Source organism: Myotis davidii, unplaced genomic scaffold, assembly GCF_000327345.1.
Source record: "Myotis davidii unplaced genomic scaffold, ASM32734v1 scaffold854, whole genome shotgun sequence".
In the NCBI taxonomy this organism is placed as follows: Eukaryota; Metazoa; Chordata; class Mammalia; order Chiroptera; family Vespertilionidae; genus Myotis; species Myotis davidii.
In genome coordinates this window covers 1,907,925-1,921,350 of record NW_006285939.1, presented here as the reverse complement: position 1 = coordinate 1,921,350, position 13,426 = coordinate 1,907,925, and the positions used below count along the sequence as shown (strand labels likewise).

At 52.8% G+C, this 13,426-nt stretch overlaps 1 protein-coding gene across 1 annotated transcript in view; it reads left to right on the top strand.

Annotated features, from left to right (window-relative positions):
• Nucleotides 1-13,426, top strand: part of DRGX (dorsal root ganglia homeobox) — a 24,556-nt gene that overhangs the window by 8,467 nt on the left and 2,663 nt on the right. The window lies entirely within an intron of this gene.

Genomic DNA, 13,426 nt, shown 5'->3' with positions numbered 1-13,426 from the left:
GCAGGCTGAGCCCTGTCAGCTGAGCCCCTGACCTCGGCCCAGAGCGTGCCAGGCACTGGGCTCTGCCTTTTAGTGTTTAGGTCTCGGGGGAAAGTGGCCCAGAGAAGGTGAAGGCAGCAGCCACTTTGCTGAGCTTTTGCACAGACTGAGCAGTCGGCAGCGAGGAACTCCGGGTCATGCTTTCTGACAAATTAGAGAGACTGATTTTGATTCCTTGAAGATACCTGTTGAGAGCAGGGGCCTGAGGTTTGGCAGCATCTGGAGAGCTGGGGAAACCAAGATCGGCCTGGGAATTGCCCTGTCCTTGGACAATCCGCCCAGCTTAGAAATGCCCAGCACATGCCACAGCTCCACTCGGCGGCTCCGCCTCAAGGCGGCGGGCAAAGGCGGAGACATGGCCTGGCACTGCGACTGCGTGCGGGGCTGTGCTCTGTCTGATGCAGTGCGCAGTCTCCGTGCCGGGGGTGGCCGCCTGTGTGCCAACGGAGGTGTCTGCATAGGTCAGCAGGCTGCTGGGGCAACAGAGCAGGGCAGGGGGTGGGGTTGGCACTCTTGGTGAACAGGAGGCCATGGCCCTTCTGGGGTGGCTGGTCAAGCAGAGTGTGCCCCATGGTGGGGGGTGGGGGGTGGCAGAGAGCCTCCATGCTCTGCTGCACAGGCTCCCAGATGGGCATCAGGCTGCCCCATCAGGAAGTGGGCAGCTGCTACGTCAGGCCAGGAATCCGCCTACTGGGACAGAGCGGGGCAACAGAAAGCCAGGCATTTGTGGGGCTTCCTCCTTCAGTCACCCTTTCATCATCAGGCGGCCCACCAGCGGTGGTCAGGCAAGGACTGGGTGGCCTCCTGTGTGACTCCTCCTTCATTCTCTAGCCACGTACGCCTGCGTAAGGTACTGGCTCCTCCACCTCTGCTTCCCCTTCTGATCGTCCCGGGCCTGGACTCCCAGGGCGGAGCGAGGAGCAGGAGTGAGAACACCTAGGGCAGGTGTGGCACCGCGCTGCTCCCTGAGCACGCAGCCAGCTCCCTCTGCTCCCACTGCCAAGTTACTGGGTCCCACTCACCTTCACAGGACCTGCTGACAGGTCTGCTTCTCCCGAACGCCTCCCGTTACTCTGAACTTCATTGCAGCGGACCCCACCTTTTTCTTAAGCCCCATTGTGCCAACGTTTGGCAGTGGTGGGCGTTCCTTCCCGCCCCGGTGGGACTCCTGGCCAGGCACCCATCCTCTCCCTGGCTTTCCGGGGCTGTGCACTCGGGCTGGATGGGAGGACTCGCCTGGCCAGGGAGCAGCTAGTGTGCTCCGTGATGGGTGTGCCATGGAGACTCACATAAAAGGCAGCGGAACCTGCCCCAAGCCGGGAGGGTTTGCATGACAGTGACGGGGCCCAGACAAAAAGCCTCAGCAACGCAAAGAAGTTCCCTGACTGACTGAATGGCCAGCCTTGTGTTCACAACTCATTCATGCAGAGGAGGTTATTAATGGCCAGGGGAGGTGCTGGGGTTTGTTCAGGGGAAGTGCTGGCCACAGGATGGCGGTGTGTGGGGGCGGGAGAGCCACAGGCAGCGAGGCCTGCTCCCCGTGCACTTAGTCCAGCGCCTTGAACCTGGGACTCGGAGAGCTGGGTGTGAGGTGGACACTAATTGTGCTGCCAGGAGAGAGCTCTCCGAGCTCAGTCCGCGCTCAGATGCAGAGTCACAGCCCCTCTCTGGAGCTGGGCGGAGGCCTCGCGCTTGCGGACTTTCCCGAAGCAGAGCAGGCAGGAGGGGGTGGCAGCCTGCTGGGCCCGTTGGGCATGTGGGGGCACCCAGTCCCTGGTGTGGCTCCCTGGAGTTAGGCTTGAGGCAACAGCAGCAGCAGAGCAAGGGACTGAGGCCTGACCCCTCCTCCTCCCCCCTCCCTCCCTGTCCTGGGCAGGGGAGGCGACTCCAGCTGTCCCAAATGAGCTGGGCTGGGAGGAGCCTGGAGGCACTTGGCGTTCTGGCCACACCTGCCTACATGGCTGAGCTCACCTTGAAGGCCTGGAGGCTGCGGGACTGAGGGATGTGTGCGGACAAAGTCTGGCCATGGCCTTCCTGAGAGCAGGCCTCTTCGTTAGCCAAGAACACTCCCTCCCTTCGTGACCTTGGCCTTGGCCTGGGCCTCTGGGCCTGGGTAGCCTGTCTGGGTTCTGAGACTGCAAGGGCTTTACTGGCCAATCAGCATTCACCCTCCACGGCTAGCCGCTGCTGGGCCCTGAAAGCACTCCACACCCCATTCCCCTTCAATCACATTCCCTTCGTGTTGTGATTTTGTAAAAAACGCAATTTGTAAAAATTGTTGTGTTGTGAAATATAGTAATCATTAGAAACATTTCATAGAACACGATTAATGATTAAGGAAGGATTAGGGAATGAATGGTTTTAAGCACCTATGTAACCACCCTCGGGGGTTTTGCCTGTACTCCGAAACCCCGGAGCCCCTGCACCCCTTTCTACTCGTCTCACCTTCCTTCCCCTAAATAAAACCTTTTGCTGACTTTTATGGTAATAGCGCTTTGCCAACCTCCTCAGCAGGCTTTCTGAAACACTATTGTTTAGTCTTGATATATTACATATGTAATCTATAACAATAAAAGGGTAATATGCTAATTAGACCAGATGTCTTCCAGACGTCATTCCGGGTGTCCTTCCTGACAAAGCCGGGGCCAGCCCAAGGGAAGCCAACTGGGGTCCCGGGTGCCTGCCGGCGGCTGGAGGAAGGAAGCCCAGGTCCCTGGTACTGGAGGGAAGCCGGTGCTGGCAGCTGGGGGAAGGAAGGCCTACTCTTGCACAAGTTTTTGTGCATCGGGCCTCTAGTATGTATATAATATACATACAATATACAGTATGTATATTTCATGTCTGGCCTCTTTGGGTCAGCACATGTTTGGGAGATTTGTCTATATAATTAGGGTTAGTTATAGATTCTTTATGATATTCTATGTACAAGATCGAATTTCTCTAAAGACAGAGTGTTCCCTTCCCAGTCGTTTTCCTTCTTGTCTGTGCCTGCCGGAACCTCTAGGACTGTTGAATGACAGTGGTGGTCACAGTCATCTTGCCTTTATTCCATGTTTTATAACAATCTTATTGAGATATAATTCATATAACATACAATTCGTCTGTTAATGTGTATAACTCAGTGAATTTTAGTCCATCTAGTGAGCTGTGCAACGGTCACTCGGATCAGCTCTAGAACATTGTCATTTCCCGTGCTGCCAGCAGTCCCTCCCTGACCAGGCAGCACAGTCCGTGTGTCTCTATAGATTGTGGACATTTCGCATGAATGGAATCATACAGTATGTGGTCTTTGTGACCAACTCTCGCCTTCTTCTTGATCTCCTGGGAGAATTCTCAGGGTTTCTCAATTGTGTTAATTTTTTTAGATACCTGGTATCAACTGAAGATATTTTCTTCTTGTCCGAGTCTTCTAAAAGTCTTTGTTTAATTATTATTTTTTAAAAAATCATGAATATGAATGGATGTTGAATTTCATCAAATCCTTTTCTGCTGCTGTTGAGAGGATCACGTGGGTTTTCTTTCTCAATATATTAACACAGTAAATTACATGGATTAATTTTTTACATGTTAAACCAGCTGTGAATTCTTGGAATAAACCTAATTAGATGTGACAAGTTACCATTTTCATAGCTAGTTGGATTTTGGTTGGCTAATATTTTGTTTAAGTTTTTGCATCTATGGTCCTGAGGAAATTGTGATATATATATATTTTAAAAGCCTCCATTCCAGGTTTTGGTATTGCTTTCCTTTACCCTAAAACGTAATGTGAAGCAGCAGCAGGCCTGCCGGCGGGCTTGTTACCTCTCCTGACATGAGGACTGACTGTGCTCGGCCGGGCAGTTGTGCTGCTGCTTTGCCCGGGGTCTCATGAAGGTGGAGGTGCAGTCCGATGGCGGCTGGGGCTGGTACATACGAGATGGAATTGCTCCTGTGTCTGGTGCCTTGGCAGGGATGCTGGGAGGCTGGGAACCCTCTCTCCCCACACGACAGGCCTATGGGGAGGGGTTAGATGGTGTCTGGGCTCCCAGAATGTAAGAGCAGAAGGTGCCAGGCCTCCTTAAGGCTCACACTCAGATCTGTGCTGCTTCTGCTGCATTCTGTTGATTAAATCGATCACAGAGTCAGCCCAGACACAAGTGGAGGGGACTGCGCATGGGTGTGAATACTGGGAGATGGCCCATGGAAGGCCTCTTTGGAGACTAACTGGCACACGTATTAAGGACACTCTGGCTTCATGACATGAATCTGGTACATGTGGTTGAACCTACCTTACCTCCCAATCCTGACTCTGAAGTACTTTCAGGGAACTGGCAATGTCTGACTCACCTCTGCTCCTAACACAGAGTTTGGTGCAGAGTAAAAGGTGGTGGGATTTGGGGAAAGAAGGAAGGTAGGTCATGCTGCTGTGGCTTGGGAGACTGGCCTCACTTAGGAGACTTAAGTCTAGCACCCTGGCCCTGGACCACTGGCCACCTCCTGGACCCCAGAACTACTGGGACCTCCTGTTCTTCTGGGCGCCCACTGAGAACCCCACTTTGCCAGACTCTGAACCAGAGGCTGAACATCTGGTAGTAAATGAGACACAACCCTACCCTAAGGGGCTTGCAGGCTGGGGATGGGCGTGGAGAGACAAATAGATCAACAAAGAATTCCATGTCATGTGGCACAGTCACCTGCTCTCGTAGAGGCCAAGGAGCACATGCAGGCCACGGGGGAGCCTGGGGGAGGAGGAATGCTTTCTCTGTGGGAATGAGGAAGGCTTTCCCATGGAGATGCTAGAGTTGGGCTTCAAGGAAGTGCAGGCCTTGTCCAGTGGGCACGGCACTCTGGGCAGAGAGAAGAGCATGAGCAAAGGCATGAGGCTGGCAGGGCTGGTAGGTTGAGGAAGGTTGGATGGAGGCATGGTCCTGGGAGAGGAGCACGGCGTAGCCTCAGGTCGGCCCAGGCTCTGGAGTCAGACCAGCCACAGCCCAAGCCTTCTTCTTGCTGTAGGTTCAACTTCAGGCAGACTCAGTCTCCTTGTCTGTGACATAAGGATCATGATGACCTTCTCCGGTAGTGCCTGTGGTCGGTCGAGTATGTATGGGCCTGGCACATCCTAGGGTCCAGTAGGTGCTGGTGATGTTGGTAGGACTGTGGCGAGGCCCAGAGTTCACTAGGGACCTGTTCAGGCTCAGGTTTACAAGGAAAGCAGCTGGGTCAGCCCTAGCCCCTCCCAGCCTGGCTGATGTCAGGAGGACTTGGGTGGAGACTGAAGAGCCGTAAGGAATCTCCTCGATGAGTAACCCCTGCTTTTCCTGGATCCAGTGGGGGTCACCGAGGCCCGGAGAAGGGAACAGGACTTCCCAGGTCACACTGTGTGTCGGTCAGAGGTAGGACAAGTCAGGGCCCCGGTGTCCCGCCCTGTAGCCCCTCACCCTGTATTGATTCTGTTCCTTTTACAGGCACCTGCTGTCATTCTCTGCCTTTGAAAACTGCAGCTCACTTTCCAGAAGCCATTTCCTACGGGTGCTGATGGGTTTGCCCTTCCTGTTAATCAATGGGGCCTGGAGTGCAGGGAGCTGAGTGGAGGCTCTGGCCTGTGCCCAGGGGCGGGAGAAGCTCCTGCCCATCCAGAGTCTGGCTGCTGCTGGAAGGAGTGGGCAGTGCTACCTGGCGCTGCCCTGCCTGGGACGCATGTCCCTGCTGCTCCTGGAGCTGTGCCCGCGTCCTTGGATCTGGGTCATTGTCTGTTTGCCCTTCGGAGACATCCAAGCTGAAATGGGAGCCTGGCACTGGCCCTAAGACTATCACAGAGAAGGGAATGGCTGGTGAGCCCACTCCTGTCAAGAAGTTTGCTGGGCACATGAGCAGGTGGGGGACAGTGGGTGTAGAGTGACACCTGGAATAGAGACAGGGCGGGGCTTAGCTCAAGTCCCCAGACTAACCTGCCAAATTAACCGGGGAGTTTTGGCGTTAAGCAGACTGGGTAACTTTGTAAGGACTACAATTTTCCTTACCGTGGGGTATTGGGGAAGCTTAGAACCTGGGAAAGGGCCCTCTGAGGAAGTAAAATATACCAACTTGGTCAGGAAAGATAGCTCTCCCTCGCTTTCTAGTGTTTACTCTGCATCAAGCAGGACGTTTTAGTTTTGGGATCAGGAGTGTAGGGTGAGGATGGACAAAGGGCACTTACAGAAAGTTTGGGAGGTGAGGTGGGCACAAAAGAAACTCATGGAAAAAGGGCAATAAAAACATCCAACAGAGACAGCAGTGCTTCAGGGGTTCCATGGTAGAAGCCGTCTGGGTGTGAATTTGAGCTTGTTGTGGTTTGATTATTGGTGAGCACACTTAGCCACAGCATCTAAAAATCTATGCTTAAATACTGTAGGCTGTTGTACCAACATTCCCATTCAAATGCTCCTTGTGGACTATAAATAACCGGCATTATCACTCACCAAATGTTTGTTTGTTTGTTTGTTTTACTATAAAGTAAAAATGTGAGCTGCAGAACCTGTGGTACACATCTCGTGAGCCCACGCACCTGCTTCCTTGCTCAGTTCTGTCCCCTTAGCCTGGAAGCCAGGGTACAGGACCCGCCATGACTAGGCCGGCAGCCCACGGGCCCCTGCGTGAGGACGTGCCATCGGCAGAGACGAGACAGAACTAACTTAATTTTTTTCTGTCAGTCTCTGTAGTAGATCAATTAAACTGCCAAGGAGATCAAATATTTCAGACTGTATTTATTACATTAAGTATTTATATTCAGGCCAAGCCTTTAAAGCATGATTTTGCTGTAGCTTAATGGAAATCTAATTGTATGTTTTAATTTAGTGTCCAGGAGGTATTGTGTTCTCCAAACAAAACAGCGCTCAGGCTGCAGTCAGTGGCCAATGGCTCCCAGGACCTTGGTGAGGGCAGGTGGCGGGGGCTGGAAGGAGGTGTGGCCTTTGGAGGCGCCACCAGCTGTGGGCTGGTTGCATCCCAGGCAAACGGACTCACTGGCTTTGAACCCACAGAATGGGAAGGGGGCCGGGTGTTGCTGGTGGATTTTGCATGGTGAGCCCGCCAACAACCCTAGCAGAAGCGGAGGCCACTCCAGGCATGGAGGCTCAGACTGTCTTCAGGCCCTGCAGCCTCCTGGGGAGCGGTCTGTCCCATCATCCGAAGGAAAGGAGACGGGACCACCAGTCGCAGAAAGGACACCATTTAAATGAGGGTAATATCTGGTTAGTTTAGAAAGAGTGGAAAATACAATAAAACAAAGGAAAGTATAAATATTCATAATAGTACTCAGAACCAACCACTAGGAATATTTGGTAGGGGTACATTTGTTTTCTTCCCATTTATCTCTAATAAATTTATGTATTTTATAACTTATTTGGAAATTCTAAAATTTAAAAGTTGAAATTTATAAATATTTTCTATTTCTAAATAAATTTATATATGTACAAATACACCTCTGATCCTATGGTACGTGGCCATACATGTATGTATACCCATATATACTGTGTGTATGTGTATTATGTATTCATGGATATGTATGTATATACACATGTATACATGTACCCAAAGGGGGTCATATTAACTTACTGTTCCTGAACCTGCTTTTTAAACTTAATATTTTATTATTATTTTTTTCATGGCACTAAGTGTCCTCTTGGAATGTAACGTCATAGCTTCAGTGTGGCCTTTCCCTGTGACTACTACTTGGCTGGCAGGTTACTCTGTTGTTGCTGTGCCACCCTGGGAATTTTCTTTGTAGCTAATTTAAATTTTAGTTCATCCATGATTGTAGCTTTTTTATTGCTTGGAACAACAGCAGCAGCAGCAGCAACATACTACAGCCCAGAATCTGGAAAACTAGTAACTGAAAGGTGGAACTTAGAGTTTGTTTGGCTTACCCCTCAAGAGTCTGTTGGCAGAGTAAGTTCTTCTCCTTTTGGGTCAGACAGGACGGGCTCACCCAGGACCCGTGGAGCCGGGGAGCAGGTGGGGTCTGTGCTGGCACCTGGGGCGGGGGGGGGCTGTGCTGGCACCCGGGAGGTGCTGTGCTGGGGGCACGCTCAGTCCAGCTGCGCCTTGAGGCAGGTCTCAGGGCTCAGCCTGCGGGTCCTCGGGGGCGGGGAGAGGACGCTCAGAACATCTGAGTTCTTCAGCTGATCGTGGAAACGAATTGGTAATCAGAACACACTGTGAATTGTGACTTAGACTTGCCCTTTACTTTGCATGGATTATGGAAATAACACCTGTTGGAGGACTTAGTACCCGTGCTTTGTAGGATTTCTCTCAGGTGAGGAAGTCAGGCTGGGACAGATGGAGAGCAGCCCAGGACTGTTAGCGGTGGGGCCAGCAGCCAAAGTTCACACCCATTCCTTCCCCTTCAGCTCTTGGGCCCTATTCGGCATGTCTGTAGGCTTTGATAACGGCGACTTGGTTTTGGAATCAACAGTTTCTAAAGCAGCGGTTCTCAACCTGCGGGTCGCGACCCCTTTGGGGGTTGAATGACCCTTTCACAGGGGTCGCCTAAGACCATCGGAAAACACATATATAATTACATATTGTTTTTGTGATTAATCACTATGCTTTAATTATGTTCAATTTGTAACAATGAAATTGGGGGTCACCACAACATGAGGAACTGTATTAAAGGGTCGCGGCATTAGGAAGGTTGAGAACCCCTGTTCTAAAGTGTCTTCGTCACCTCCCTGATGTAATAAAAGAGAGCCCGAGCCCCTCTTTGGGCTGACTCTGTGCCCATCGCTGACAGCTGCGGCGGGTGGTCTCAAGGCCCCTCCAGACATCGACAGCCGTGACCTCAGGCTGTCCTTCTTGGCACTGCTTGCTTGCCTTCTACTGAACGGGCCCGGGTTACTGTGCATTTTGAGCTTCTTGGCTGTTGTATAACAATGTCAATAAACATTGTCTGTTTGCTCAATGTTGCCCATCAGTATGTCTGCCCTTGGCAGCCACATTGCTCTGTAGTTTGAGGCAGTCTCCTCAATCAGGTGACATGTGGGAAGTGCACTTGGAAGAATCTTTAAGCTCTTGGGGAGGCCCTGGGCCTGCTGTACACGGGCAAAGTGCATGCATTTGGGGTCTGGGTTTTCCTCTGCTGCCCTGGGTACCGCAGAGGACAAAGCTCCACGTGTGACTCTGGGTTTCCATGACGTCCAGGCTGATGAAGTTGGGCAGGAGACGTGGACACATCTGCTGATGCTATTGGTACCATGAAATTATGGAGAAAACAAGAGTTAGTTTTATAAAGGTCTTATTTGTGGAAATAATTTTTTTCTTTGTTAAGAAATGGTTATAGGAGTTAATAGAGATGCTGGTTGTTGGATACTTTATATGTGATTGTAATCACTGAAATTCTGAAAACATGACTTAAAGTTGAAGAATATTCAGCTTTGTAATTCACATCGCATTGTAAAACTCATTTTTGTTGTTGTTGAAAGAGATTTAAAAACGTCCACAACGTATACTGTGCAGTTTCTCTACAACATCTGCCAAGGGGCCTTCGGGGTATCATGACCAGAACCATCACTCCCAGAGAGCCCGCTTCCCATGCATGGCATGCTGATGGCAAAGAAAAGAAACTCTCTTACTCTCACTTCCGTCTTTGCTTCTATTCCACCCTCTACACCTAGAGTTGGAAGCAGTTACCTCATATCTACGGTGCCTGGGGTCACTCAGCTAAATTGTCTTACTTCTCACCCCTCTCCCTCTCTTCTTCCCTCTCTCCTCCCACTCTCTAGTCTGATGGTCTGACCATGACATAGGGGAGAAGGACTTTATCCTCCTTTCTTCCTACAGGTTCTGCCTCTGTTAAGGCAACCCACAGCCATATAGTGTCACAGTGAGCTCACTGCGAAGGCGTATTGACCACATGCTCCCCTGCTGAGCCACGCTCCCCTCTGCAGTTGGGTTGTTGGCAGAGATCACAGACTTCACAGCTTCCTTGATAAATATCATTGCATCGAGTTGTCTCCTTGTTTGCCTTTGGTCTTGTCTGTTGTGCAGACGGCCTCCCTCGGTCTTGCCGTCTACATTCTGATCTGCGCATCTGTGTTCTCACCCAGGGAAGGGCAGGGCGAAGGGAAGGTGACTCCCACGGCTCATTTTCAGCATTCTGCGTGTGACTGTTCACCCGTGGGCAAAGCTGCACGGGTAGGCTAGGTGGAGGGTGTCAGCCCGTGGAGGCGAGGCGTCTGTTGGGGTGAAGGACATTCAAGGTCTTCACCCATGGAGGAGCCATAAAGGGGCCTTCACAGCCTTGGGTGCTCCTGCTCTTTCTGATAACCTTGACGCGTACTCTCTTTTGGTTCAGGTTTAAGAATTTATTTTATTTAGTTTTAGTTTTAATTGTGGTAAAATACATATAAGATGAAGTTTACCATCTTAACCAGTTCTAAGTGCACAGTTCAAAAGCGTTAAGTACATTCCTATTGCTGTGCAACCATCACCAGCCTCCATCTCCAGACCTTTGTCATCTTTCCAAACCGAGACCCTCCCCATCTGACCAGAGCTCCCACTGCCCCTCTGGTGCCCTCCCCGCAGCATCTCTACTTCCTGTCTCTATGACCCGCCTACTCTCGGCAGCACCTGGAGGTGGAATCACACAGAATTTGACATTTTCAGCCTGGCTCAGTTCACTCAGCACAGTGTTCTTGAAGTTCATCCATGTTACAACAGGCGATAGGATTTCCTTTTTTTATGGCCTCATCATACCGTGTTGTCTGTTTAGCGTTGACAGTTTTAACCAGTTTCCCAGAGTCCTTGGGTTCCTCTGGTCCTCAGTTTCCCCATCTGTTCAGTGTCGGGGGCGAGCTAGATGGTGTGCCCGGGCTCCTCTCTCCCACAGCCGCAGTTCTGTGAGTTTCTTGCCCCGGAATCTGGGTTCTGCAGGGCAGTAGTGCGGTTATTGGTGGCTTCTGTGGTGTGTGACCTAGCGGGGCAGGCTGTGGACCAGGGAAGGGAGCCCCTGTCTTGTCCAGGTGGCACTTGATCCTGCAGGTGACACAGTCATTGAGTCTCAGACCATGTCACTCCCCCTTTGATGCTTACCTTGGAGCAAGAGTCAGCCTCAGACAAGCTCAGCGGCCCCTCCTGGGCGGCCTGACTGAGGCTGGCGGGGCCTGAAGACAAGGCCTCCCACAGGCTGTGGACCAGGGAAGGGAGCCCCTGTCTTGTCCAGGTGGCACTTGATCCTGCAGGTGACACAGTCATTGAGTCTCAGACCATGTCACTCCCCCTTTGATGCTTACCTTGGAGCAAGAGTCAGCCTCAGACAAGCTCAGCGGCCCCTCCTGGGCGGCCTGACTGAGGCTGGCGGGGCCTGAAGACAAGGCCTCCCAGGTCCCCCACAGCCCATGCCCCAGGAAGCCCCCCCCCCCAACCTCAGCACATTCTGAGCTCAGAGCTCCGGCTCCCAGCCCCCTGCAGCCCCTTCTCATACGTGCGGACAGCGTCTAACTCCAGTCTTCCTTCTTTTTAACATTCACTTAGAATTAAAGCCATGTTTCTGAAATTAAAAGAAGTTCACATTCATTGTAAGAAAATGAGAGAAATTCTACACAGCCACAGAGGAGAACATCTCCAGTATTCCTACTGCCAAGCGGGCTCACTTTCTTCATAGTTCGGTGTCTCCACATGTGCGCTCCCCAGTCGGGGGAGGTGTGGAGGGAAGGCAGCTTCCTTCCCAGTCATCCCCACAGCAGGGCAGGCGGTGGTGGTGGTGGTGGTGGTGGGAGGGCAGCCTGGGCTGTGGCTCTGGCACTGTTCCCAGAGGTCCAGCTCTGCCCCTTAGTATTTAACCTCAGTCCCCTCATCTGTAAAAGGGGCTCATGACAGAGCCTACATCCTGGAGCGGTTCGGAGGTTGTGGTGCCCGGGGTGGCGTTGGCTCTGGTCCCCACAGCTCTCAGGGAGGGCTCTGCTGCACCTGCGTGTGGGCCTCTGCCAGGAGGCCTGCCGCACCTGGGGGGATGCGGAGGGCGGTGGTGCCCGTCACACGAGGGTTGGAAGGCCATATGGGGTTTCGATGAGTTCAACAAGTATGGTTTTTGGTCCAAAGCACTCTTTTTGCAATGCTGCTTTTCCCAAAGCCAGTGAGTACGTTCAGAAAGGGCTGAGGGGCCGGTGGGGCAGGAATGGAGCGGCTAGCTTTGCTGCCCACCTCCAGGCCTCAGGCCCAGGGACAGGCACTGAATCCCAGTGTCGATGGCAGGGCCGTGGTGGGCTATCCCCTCTCCTGGTGAGGTCTGGCTCCACAGCCCTTCCCACTGGCTGTAGGCCGAGGCTGCTTCCGCTTGCTGCTCCTGCAGGACCACAATGGGGGCCACCATTCAACCTATCCAAGGGGCTCCTAAAATCCCTCAAGTCATATCGTGTTGGCAGCTAAGTCTACCCACACCATCTGGATGCAAGGTCTGTGCACCCCCGGGCTCCTCACCTGCCCATCTGGGCCCTGGCAGCCCACAGGCATCCCTCAGGGAGGAGGAGGTACCAGCACTCCGAGCACTGCTCAGCTCTCCTCTTGGAACTCAGATGGCCGATAGGACCATGGCCAGACGCTCCATATCCAACCCCCCCACAACACCTTCCTCTCTGTTTGTCCCCATCTTGGAAATGGCACATTCATTCATTCATTCATATGCTCAGGCCCAAACGTAGGTGTCATCTGTGACTCCCTTTCCATTACCCTTCTGGCAGTCCTTGAGCAACCCGCTCAGGCTCTCACCTTTGGCAAAATCCTGGATCCGGCCCCTCCCGCCACCTCCCCGCCCGCTGGGACTGCAGGGCTGCAGCAGCCTCCCCTACCCCTGGTGCAGATAAGGTCGAGGATTTCTCATCAAACCACCCAGGCACCCATCTGCCACCCCCCTCAGCTGCAGCCTCTGGCTGTAGTCACACCAAGCACCCTGAGACTTCTGTCCCCACGCCTGACGGCTGTCCTGTTCTCCCTATATCTGTCAGGCTCTGCACATGCACACACTGTCTCTCCGACTCGCGCACTCAGGTCTCTGCCAAGCACCGTGTTCTGTTCACGTAGCCACAGCACCAACCACCCTCCTTGGCATCAGAGACGCGGCCTCTGCATGTCCCTCCCCACCAGAGGTGTGCCAGGTGCCCGTGGGCAGTCACTGAATAAAAGCAAGGCCGGGGGTGACCAATGGAGGGGGGGCTCCTCCCAAGGAGCGTGCAGAGGGCTGGGCAAGGCTGGTGGGCAGGTGGGGCAGGACCGGTGGGCAGGTTGGGCCGGGCAATGGCTCTGAAACCCCATCCACACAGGGGCCTGTGCTAAGTGCTGGCCAAACTGGTTCCTTCCAAGGTTCTCAGCTTCAGTCCGCAGCGCCCTGAGTGTCTCACACTCTCAGGATGTTCTTGGGCAGAAGAAATGCCCAATG